At 36.8% G+C, this 10,960-nt stretch overlaps 1 long non-coding RNA gene across 1 annotated transcript; it reads right to left on the reverse strand.

Moving 5' to 3' along the window:
* Positions 1 to 667: 667 nt before the first annotated feature.
* On the reverse strand, positions 668 to 10,621 carry LOC306637576. The gene is made up of 4 exons (XR_013757217.1): positions 10,524 to 10,621; positions 10,227 to 10,386; positions 5,893 to 5,991; positions 668 to 798 (listed from the first exon to the last, which is right to left on the reverse strand). It is a non-coding gene; the product is annotated as an uncharacterized lncRNA (long non-coding RNA).
* Between the last annotated feature and the right edge of the window lie 339 nt (positions 10,622 to 10,960).

Consider the following 10,960-nt stretch of genomic DNA (forward strand, 5'->3'; position numbering starts at 1 on the left):
GATCTACACATACATAGCTCATTGATTCCCAACAGAGGTCCCAATATATTCCAGTGTGAAAAGGTTATTATTTTCAAAATATATAGTGGAAAACTGGATGTTAATATAGCAAAAAAAAACTAGAGAGAACCTTAACTTTCATCTTTAGACCTATCCAAAGTTTTACTCAGAAATTATCACAAACCTAAGTATAAGAATTCAAACTTCAAGACTTCTAGAAGAAAAACTGAGAAATATTTCTTACCTTGGGTTACACTAGATTTCTTTAAAAAACAGTGCCAGACGCAGTGACCTACGCCTGTAATCCCAGCACCTCAGGGGGCTAAGGCAGGAGAATTGAGAGTTCAAAGCCAGCCCAACAAAAGTGAGGCACTGAGTAACTCAGTAAGACCCTGTGTCAAATAAGATACAAAATAGGACTGGGAATGTGGCTCAGTGGTGTGCCCGAGTTCAATCCTATGCCCCAAAAAAGAAAAATATTAATAAATTAGATTTCAAAAATTCAGAAGTTTGCTCTTCATAAGTTATTGTTAAGAAAATAGAAAGGCGAATTATAGACTGGGAGAAAATGTATAAAACAACTGATAAAAGATTTGCTTCAAGTATAGATACAGAACTTTGACAATTCAGTAAGGCAAACGCTCCATTAAAGATAGGGAGGAGGGAATTCAAACAAATGCTTCATCAAATAACATACTTAAACAGTAAATAAGAACAATGAAAACATGTTCATCATCACTGGTCTTTTTGGAAATGCAAATTAAAACTCCATGGAGAAACCACAGAACATCACTGGAACTTAAACAAAGAAAATAGACCACACCATCTTAGTCTGTTTTATATTACAGTAACACAATTACCCAAGACTAGATAATTTATAAGGAAAAGAAATTTGTTTACTCTCAGTTCTGGAGGAACAGGTGCTGTCTTCATGTGGCAAGAGTGAAGGAGAGCAAATCCACTCCCAGCCCTTGTGTAAGGATCACAATTCGATCATGAAGAAAAACCCTCACAACTCAATCACCTTCCAAAGGTCACACTTCCCAGTGTTTGTGCATTAGGTTTGAGTTTCCAACAAATGAATTTAGGGGAACACATTTAGACCATAGGAAAAAATTAAATGCTTGTATGTTACTATTGGAAATGCAAACTGATACACTCATACAAACAGGTTTGTCAGTTTTCTTATTAATGTAAATACACTCTTCTAATCTCAATTGACTCACTCCTAATAATTAACTCAAGAGAAATGACAACATATGCCCAATTACATATACCTGAGTGTGAATAGCCTCTTTATTAATTAATAGCCCCAAATTTGTAAACAACCCAAATGCTGATCACCTAAATAATATAAGCAAATCATTGCCTATCTATATAATGGAGTAAGTGAAAACAGTCAGACACAATGACTTCATACTATAGTGTTCCATTTGTACAAAAGTCTAAAAAGAAGGGAACTTAATAATAACAAACCATTTAGCGATGCTAGAGCTAGGAATAGGGAGAAGGAATTGACTAGAAAGGAGCAAGAGGGAAATTTTAGGAGGAATTAACATGTTCTACATTATAATTGTGTTGGTAATTACACAAGTGTTTATGCTCACCAAAAATTAGATTTACAAACTTAAAATTGGTAAATGCTGCATGCAATTTGCCTCATTAAAAAGGTGATATTTGTAAAATCAGGGGGAAAAGTCATATTCTACAATAGAATACACTGCATAATAGAGTCTAACTTCATAGATAGGAGGCTTAATATTATTAGTATGGAATTATTGTAATCGTAAGAAACTCATACGATCCACCAAAAACTAATAGAGATAATATGAGAATTCATAAGGAATCAATGCACAAAGAACATTGAGCTTTCCTATATGCATATAACTAGCGATGAGAAGCTAGCTTATCATGGGAGGAAATGTCATGCTACAGTTCCTTTCAGTGGCCACCAGAAGTTCCTGGTTTGGAAACTTCATTAAACAATTCCTATGCTAATTGTTTGGAGGTGAGATCTTTGAGAGGTAATTAGGACTAGATGAAGACTTAGTGTGGGCCCGCAAAATGGCACTAATGGCTTTATCATAAGAGGAAGAGAGGCTCCAGCTAGCACGCTTGCTCCGTCTCACCATGAGGTGCCCTGCACCATGTTGTGATGGAGCACAAGACCCCCACCAGATGCCCATGCCAAGCTCTTGGACTTCCCCGCCTCCAGAACCTTGAACTAAATAAACCTCTATTCTTTATAAACTACTCAGTCCATGGTATTTAGTTATTACAACAGAAAACAAACTGGCACTACATTCCAAAAATTTACAAAATACAAAATACATATGTAATATCTAAATGAAAAAAGCTTTCAGTCACTCCTGAAGGAAAAATAGGGGGAAACTAAATAACTGGAAGAGTGAACTCTGTTCTTGGTTAGAAACATTTGTGTTGAAAACCTTTTTCTTTTTCCTAAATTGAAAATAAATTCAATCTTAATAAGTGGGATAAGTTCTAGAAATAATCCCAAATACATATTCTAGCTTTTAATATAGTTCATCAGGTAGCTCATTACATTGGAGAAGATATAGATTATTTAATGTATGATTCTGGGGTAAATTTCAAGTTTTTGGAAAATATAAGTTTTAAGTGCAAAACTTCATTCCTTAAGTCATAATAAATTCCATTTATATCAAAGATTTATATGCTAAAAATAAAACCATAAAGTCAGAAGAAAATATGGGTATTTTTATTATCTAGAGTTGGTAAGATCTATCTAAGCATACATAAAATTCAAAATTCAGAAGATAAAAACATAAATTTGACTACATAAAAATTTTAACTATCTTTGATGCAAAAATGTACTGTAACTAAATTTAAATAATAAATACAAATGAGGGAAAACAAATTTGCAACACAAATTACAAAGAGCTAATATCCTTAAAATTAACTTTTACACTGTTAATAAAGACAACTAATGTGTAGAAAATGTAGCAAACAAAAAGAGATAATAAGAAAAGAGAAAAAAGTACAAAGTGGCCCGTGAAATAAAAAGATGCTCAACCTCATTTATATAATGTTAAATAGGAATGAGGTGCCATTTATCAGACAATAAGCCAAAATTGTGCTAATATTTGGCATGTCCACTGTACAACATCTGATGCAATAAGAAATAGAACAGAGAGATTTATAACTATAGGGGAGCCAGAGATGCCTTACATGGAATTAAGTGTTCCCACAGAATGACACTGTCCCACACTCATGACGTAAGCTGCAGAGAGTCTGCAGCCCTGGGTACCTTGAACCAAAACCAGAGAATTCCAGGTTCACCTCTGAGAGGCATAAAAGAAGTATTGGAAAACTGCACCCTCACTTTTATCAAGCTCTTCTGCAGCGGTTCTCAAATTTTGGCAAGCATCAAAGTGAGCTGAGGAACTTTTTTTTTTTTTTAATTTATTTTTATTGTAAACAAATGGGATACATGTTGTTTCTGTTTGTACATGGAGTAACAGCATACCATTTGCATATTCATACATTTACATAGGGTAATGGTGTTTGATTCATTCTGTTGTTTTTTCCTTCCCCCCCACCCCTCCCACCTCTCTTTTCCCTCTATACAGTCCCTCCTTCCTCCATTCTTGCCCCCCCACCCCCCATTATGTGTCATCATCCGCTTATCAGCAAGATCATTCATCCTTTGGTTTTTTGAGATTAGCTTATCTCACTTAGCATGATATTCTCCAATTTCATCCATTTGCCTGCAAATGCCATCATTTTATTATGGCCCTGCCTCCAGAGTTTCTGACTGAGCAAGTCTAGGATGGGACCTGCGAACCTGTGTTTCTAACAATTTTCTTAGGTAGTGCTAATACTTCTGGTCCGAGGACCTCCTTTGGCGAGTCACTGGTTTAGTGAGTGCCCTTTGCCCTACTTGTTTTCTGTTTGCAAAGTGAAAGTAACACTGACTGAAGTCCCGATTTCCAAAGCCAGAACAGCCCTGGGTGATCTGGTCTCGCTTGCAGATTTGGTTTGAATGTGTCCCCCGAAATCACGTGTTGGAAACTTAATCCTCAATACAATAGTGTTGAAAGGTAAGACCTATAGGAAGAGATTAGTTCATAAGGGCTCTACCCTCACAAATGGATCAATGGGATTATCAGGAAGTAGTTTCATTATTGCAGAGTGGGTTTGTTATGAAAGCAATTTTGACCCCTTCTTTCTCTTTCTCGTGCTTTGTTCTACCATACAATGCCTGTTACTATGTTATGATGCAGTAGGAAGTCCCTCAGCAGATGCAGCTCCTTGATCTTAAATCCCCCAGTCTGTACATCCATGAACCAATAAATCTTTGTTCTTTATAAATTATCCATTCTTTTGTATTTTGTTACAGCAACACATAACATGGACTAAGACACTTAACCAATGCTGCTAAAGACATTGATAATTAAATATTTTCCCAAGATTCTAATGGGAAGTTCAGTCCTTTTCAATTTGGCAATATTTCTAAAAATTCCTATGCTTATATTCTTGGTCCAGAAATTTCATTTCTAGATATTTATCCTGTAATGTTTCATTTCCAAAATACATAAAAGAATCTTTGCAGAAAGAAGTTTATTGCAGCATTATGATAATAGGTGGAAACAAGTATCAGCCAATTGGGAATTGTTTAAGTAAGTTAGACTATATCTTAGGGGAATACTTTATAACCATTAGGATGAATGCAATAGAATAATCACACTGAAATGGAAATATGTCTATAAGGTATAAGGTACAAAAAAGAAAATTACAGAATTCAGCAGCAATCTATTTTTTGTCAAAATATAAAAGATATATATTGGCCTAGGGATATAGCTCAGTTGGTAGAGTGCTTGCCTCACATGCACAAGGCCCTGGGTTCAATCCTCAGCACCATAAAAAAAAAAAAAAAAAAAACATAAATCTTATGTGCATTAGATATGATATACAATATGTATGATGTGATAGCAGTGGTCTGAATGTTTATATAATCCCAAATTCATATCTTGAAACCTAACCCCCAAGGTGATCATATTAGGAAGTAGGGCTTTGGGACAGTGATTAGATCATAAGGGCAAAGCCCTCAAGAATGGAATTAGTGCCCTAGCAGATACCCTAGAAAGGTCTTTTATCCCTCTTTCTACTGTGAGAATTCAGTCATCTATAAACCAGAAATGGTCCCTCATCAGACACTGAATCTACAAATGCCTTAATCTTGTATTTCCCAGTCTCCAGAACTATGACAAATTTATTTCTGTAATTTATAAGTTACCCTGTCCATGGTATTTTTGTTATAGCAACCAAAGCAAACTAAGATAGTGATACATATATAAAGATATGAATCACATGTGTATATAACATGCACACACATGTGTACACAGAGAGGTTCTGAAAAGCTCCTAACAGAATTAGTGGAGGGATAGAGGACAGGGGTTCAAAGGTGGTGAAATCGCATTAGTCAGGGAAGGGATGGTATGACACTGTATGACATCTGCTTTACAATTCTGTTTGAATTATGTGACGAGAAGTACATAGACCCTGTTTAATCTATTTTAAAAATTACTTTTTATAAAGAAAAGCAACCACCTTAATGCCACCAATACCTCAACATTAAGCTTTTTGGGGGCCTAGGGGGCCTAGGAATTAAATGCAGGGCTTTGCACATGTTAAATATCCACTTTTCTATTGAGCTATATTCCCAACCCCAACATAAAGCAATTTCAATCTATTGATGATTGATAGTTTGCCAGGGACCATAATTGGGAATTTTTTTTTAAATTTTTTGGCCTAGTTTTTAATCATTGTTTATAACTTAAATGAATAAAACTATGCCTCATGTAAAGATAAAAATAAAGATAAAATAGAAAATATAGAAGGTACCCACTACACTATAAACGAAAGGGATCCAGTAGGTTCTTGCTCCTTTCATGCCCTCTTTCCCTCATTTTAATTCTATTTCTGGTGTCTTGAAGGAAATTTAGCGTCATTCTGTAACATAAAATGTAAATGTTTATTTTGTGAATCTGTAATTTCTCTGTTGACTCAAATATTTCCTTCAATCATCACGAACTGAGTTGCTACGACTCGTGTCTACTCCACTTCCTGCCGTTTCTATGAACTCCAGGAAAAGGATACATCAAACTCAACAGTACATAATGCTAGTATGTGATAACAGGGCATGTGCCATGGGCTGGTAATATTACTGGGGACCTAGAATCCCCCTCATGGCAAAGATATACTTAGGGGAAAGTAAAAGATCACCAACTTGTAAAGAAAAATTAATAGATTCTGGTGTGGACTTGACATTCAGGACTTTAAGGCAGCTAGGTCAAGCTGGCATTTCAATATGCAAACCTACTGCTATAAAGTATAAGGCCAGCTCTCAGGGGAGAGAGAGAGGACTAGACATACAATCCAATCTTAAATTTCTCTTTAGAGTCATAAAGCTCAAGCTATGAGATAAATATTTATATGCTCTGATTTTTTTAATAAAAAAATTCCAAAAAGCCATAATGGAGAAATATCTCACATTATTTCTCAACCTGAAAGAGCAAAATAAGACTTAGAATTACAAATAATGACCATATTTTCTCATTCTTGCAAAGCCATATGAGGAGGCCCTACTGCAATCTCTCAGTATCTCCATAAAGAGTCACTGTTAGTCTCCTCTGTGAAGGTAGTATCACTTAGAGGAATCTGTAAAAGAAAATCACTGACAGAAAAATAAACCTAAATTTTACATAGCAAGCAATATGAACTAAGTTTCTTTACATTCTGGAACCAGTTGTCCTTTTTCCTGAACAAGGCAAGAAAGTCATGTGTTAGGGGTCAAGTGCCAAAGGTCGTGATAGTTGTTTTTTTTTTTTTAATGTCCCCAACTTGTTTCATTCACTCACTGATAATTTTTCTCCAGTGAAATCATTCTTTGTTTTCCTTAGTTAACTTAAGACAGACTCAAAATCCTTTAACCTTTCTAGTGTTCTACATTTATCCAACTAGTTAACTATGATGAATACAGTCCCATCATTAGGGATATCATGATATCATGGCACCCTTGTAATTATGTTTAGAAGTGAAATTGGAAAGAACCCAGAAAAGCAGTTTAAACTACCAATGGGAATCACAGACTCAACCAATGAAGAAAGACTTTCTAATTAACAATCCCAGTTAAACCTTGTATCTCTCTGACTTTCTCTGTGGATCTCAAAGTGCTTTATAGCCACCATCAAATGAATCACCCAAACATCCTTGCACATCAGCAGGGAGAAGGTACTATAATAGACACTTAATGGATTGGAAAAACTGCACTGCAGAAAGGTTAAGTGATTTACCAAATATTACAAAATGAGCCAGGATTAGAACAGAAAATAGTCTTCAATGACTTTGATCTGGTCACTGGTCCTAGCTGAATAAGCAGCTTTGTTTGTCGGTTTCAACTTTCTCCTTGTAATAGGGACTAGCAAGGATTTGATCTTCTCCCTATTGACCACTGTTTGTTTGTTTTCTTTTATTCCTCCATATTTTCATTCCAGAAAAAATAGAAATGATGCTAGTAATATTTGAATAGCATTATATCTCACAAAGTGCTTTTTACATTCATGATCTCATCTAAGTAAGCAAACACCATCTCTGCATTCTGCATTTCTCCAATCCCTGACTCCATTGACCTGAAACTGTCCAAAGTCACCATATATGCATTATGAAAGATGTTCACTATGGATTCCCCAAGATAAGCATGCCATCATCTTTTATTCAGAAACATATATTGAGACCTCTGTATGCAATATAATGCTAAGTATTAAGAATATTGTGGTAACTAAGACAGAGTCCTTAAATGAAGGAGATAAAGTCTAAACATGGAAATACTTTACAAATATAATATCACAGGTGCCTCTGTTGAAGTATAAATAGAATGTTTTTGGAATATCAAGAAGGGAGAAATGTGTTCTGCTTGGGAGAGTCCGAAAAGCAACTGTGCTGAATTGTCCCCACATGTCCCTTTCCATCACATAGCCATTCTTCACCTACTCTATATCCCAAGATACTGTGGACAGTATGACCCCGTGCTGTCTGTCTTGCCATTTAGGTGTTAGAGGGGTTTGGCAATGGGACACCCCAGCAGGAAATCAGAGGGAATGCAAAAGTGGGTTACATATTTATTTCCCCAGTTTCCTCCCTGTCCTGTTACAGTATGCAGTGTTACATTCCTCTATCAAAAGCCAGCACGCCCGCCTATCCTAATCTCTCTGGTCACTCTGGGTTACTGGTCCCTTCCTTGCTTCCTCAGACTCAGGGATGGTAGGCTTCCATGTATGGTAACCCCAGAGAGCTTCATGGTCTCTCTTACTTTCTTAACCATTTGTAAATATTATCTCCATTAAGATTTTTAAGCCAATGAGTGATCAGACTAGCTTAGGGTGGGGAGTTATTAAGGAAAGGAGACCCAGAGATAGGAAACTTGCTTAGGTAGTATTGGGAACATCTAGTAGAGCTACAACATGAATTAAAACAATGGTAACTCAGAATGGAAAGGAGATAAGTGACTTGCAAGATATTTTGTAAGTTGCAATGCCAAGCTAGGTAACCAACCAGACACTGAGGAGGGTAAAGGATAAAGAGAAGTTGAAGTTAACTGCTGCATTACTAGGAAAGAGATATTCTTTAATTTCTTTAAAAAAATTAGTAGTGCTATTGTGCTATATATGTTAATTAAAGATAATTTAGCATAACCACTGCCATCTGTTTATGAAGTCTCCTGCCCTTGAATTTGGAAGAAAATCAATAGTCACCTTCAAGGGAGCTTGCACAGCAAACTTGGGTAGCACAAAACAAACCTGGGCACGCATACCCTTTCCGGGCACTCCTCTGTCGTTGCGCATGTATGCAGTCACCACATCCCTCATGGAGCCATGAAAGCCATCCAGGATGGCAAGGAAGAGCCGATGTCAATCTTCTCACCTACAATGAGTACATTTTGACAGTGTGCACAATGAGGGACAAGGACAGCATGCCACATCCTGACATTCATCTGCAAGGTGGTCAGTGTGGTAACACTGTTGTCTTGCCTTCAGGACTCAGCTACCCTGTACTTCAAATTTCCATTACCTTTAAAAATGCAGAGAAAGACTGCTTTAATTTTATTATCAGACTACTTTTACATGGGTGGAATTCATTGAGAAATGCTCATCGAATACGCACTTGTAAATGGAGATACAGGTAGGTAGAGTTAGAATCTCAGAGATGAGAAATGTCCTTCTTTCTGGAATATTAGTGATCAAATATAATAATCATATTGTAAATGCATTTCAATTCTATCAGAGATGGAAATCAAAACTTAACAAATATTATTCTCAAATAAAAAAGAGGTTCAAGTGATCTTGTCATTCCTTCCGTTCATTAATCTGTTGAATATTTATAAGAAAATCCTTTTTTTTTTTTTCCCAAGTAAAATCACACTAAGTCCAAGGAAGCAACAATTTTTCTAAAAAACACAATATGTAAGATGTGCATGGGGAAAAATAAGTGAAGAACAGGTACAAAACTATGTGGTTTGGGGATATGGGTGGCAGTATTCATAATGATTAAAAACCACACACATCGATGTTCAACGGTAGAGGACTGGGAAGGAAATTGTCAAACATGGGGAGCTGGAGATAGAAATGTAGATGGAATTGGAACCTCTGGCTTAATGAGCTCATGTTTCTGTACTTTCTCAATGAGCAGAGAAATCAGGTCTATATGCCGAAGAAACGTGACAGACTTGCTCATAACGAACACTCAAGACAATTTTAAAAAATCCAGAAATACTTTGGGGGTACTGAACATATAGCTCAATGGTAGAGCATGTTCTCAGCATGAATGAAGCCCTGATATATCCCCCCACCAACTCCCAAGAAAGAACAAGATGCTCATGACCCAGAAGTTGTGCCCTGTCCTTGAAGGGTCCCTTAAATTTCAAGCCTCTTCTGCCTAATGTCTCTTCCACCTATTACTCCTTGGAGAGTAAACAAGCCCTTCAACCTATAAGCCTTGGAGCCTCTTACCACCTTGCCTTTTAGAATCCAGCCTGGGCATTGCCTTTAATCATGCTCCTGCGAGGTAATCATGGTAGCATCCCCTGTAGAGGGAACAAGTCTGAATCTTCTTTTCATATTTTGAATCACTGTCATGTTATTAAATTATTTGAGGGGGGAAAAAATAAAAAGAGAATTGACTCAGTACACCTCTGCTATGGGCTCCAAGGAGATGGTTCTTCCATTCAGCCTCATGCAGCCAACCCTTGATCCAGCACCACAGCGCAGGGTTACCAACACAGTCTCTGTTCTCAAGGTGAATTTGTGTCTGGATTTCTTTGCGTTCCTTCTCATCTGCAGCAAAGGTTTCCTTAACATTGAATTTTGAAAAGAAACATTAGTGTCTCTTCCAGAAAGCACTTGGGCTTCTAATGCAAATTATCCCCCACTATAACCACCTAATTCTGCATACCAAGAGAAAGGGCAGACTTCAAAAGTAACACAGACCTTTAAAAGCAGCTCAGACTAAAAACACGTGTTTACATCTTCTGTTTTCTCTCAAAATTCTGCTAAAGTGAAGACTTTTTTTTTTAAATCACCTGGAAAAAACCAAATAGATGAGCTAGGATGACAGGCATCGAGCTTGTATGCCAGAAAATAGAGGGTAAAGCTGTCACTGAGAGGGGGGAAAAAACAGATGAAATCCACAGGTCCGGAATCAGAAGGGCATCTGTCCTCTTAACAGAGGCACTGGGTACCAGATGATAAGAAAGCAATGCCTTCAAAACCCTGGGGGGAAATGATTTTCAACTGGGAATTCTATATTGAGCCACACTCTTATTAGAATATGAGGGTAAGATAAGGATTTTTTTCAGACATGCAAAATTTCAACAACTCTTACCTCCTACACAGCATTACTCAGGAAGTTACCAGAATAGGTGCTC

Source organism: Sciurus vulgaris (genome assembly GCF_902686455.1).
Source record: "Sciurus vulgaris genome assembly, chromosome: 10".
Classification (NCBI taxonomy): Eukaryota; Metazoa; Chordata; class Mammalia; order Rodentia; family Sciuridae; genus Sciurus; species Sciurus vulgaris.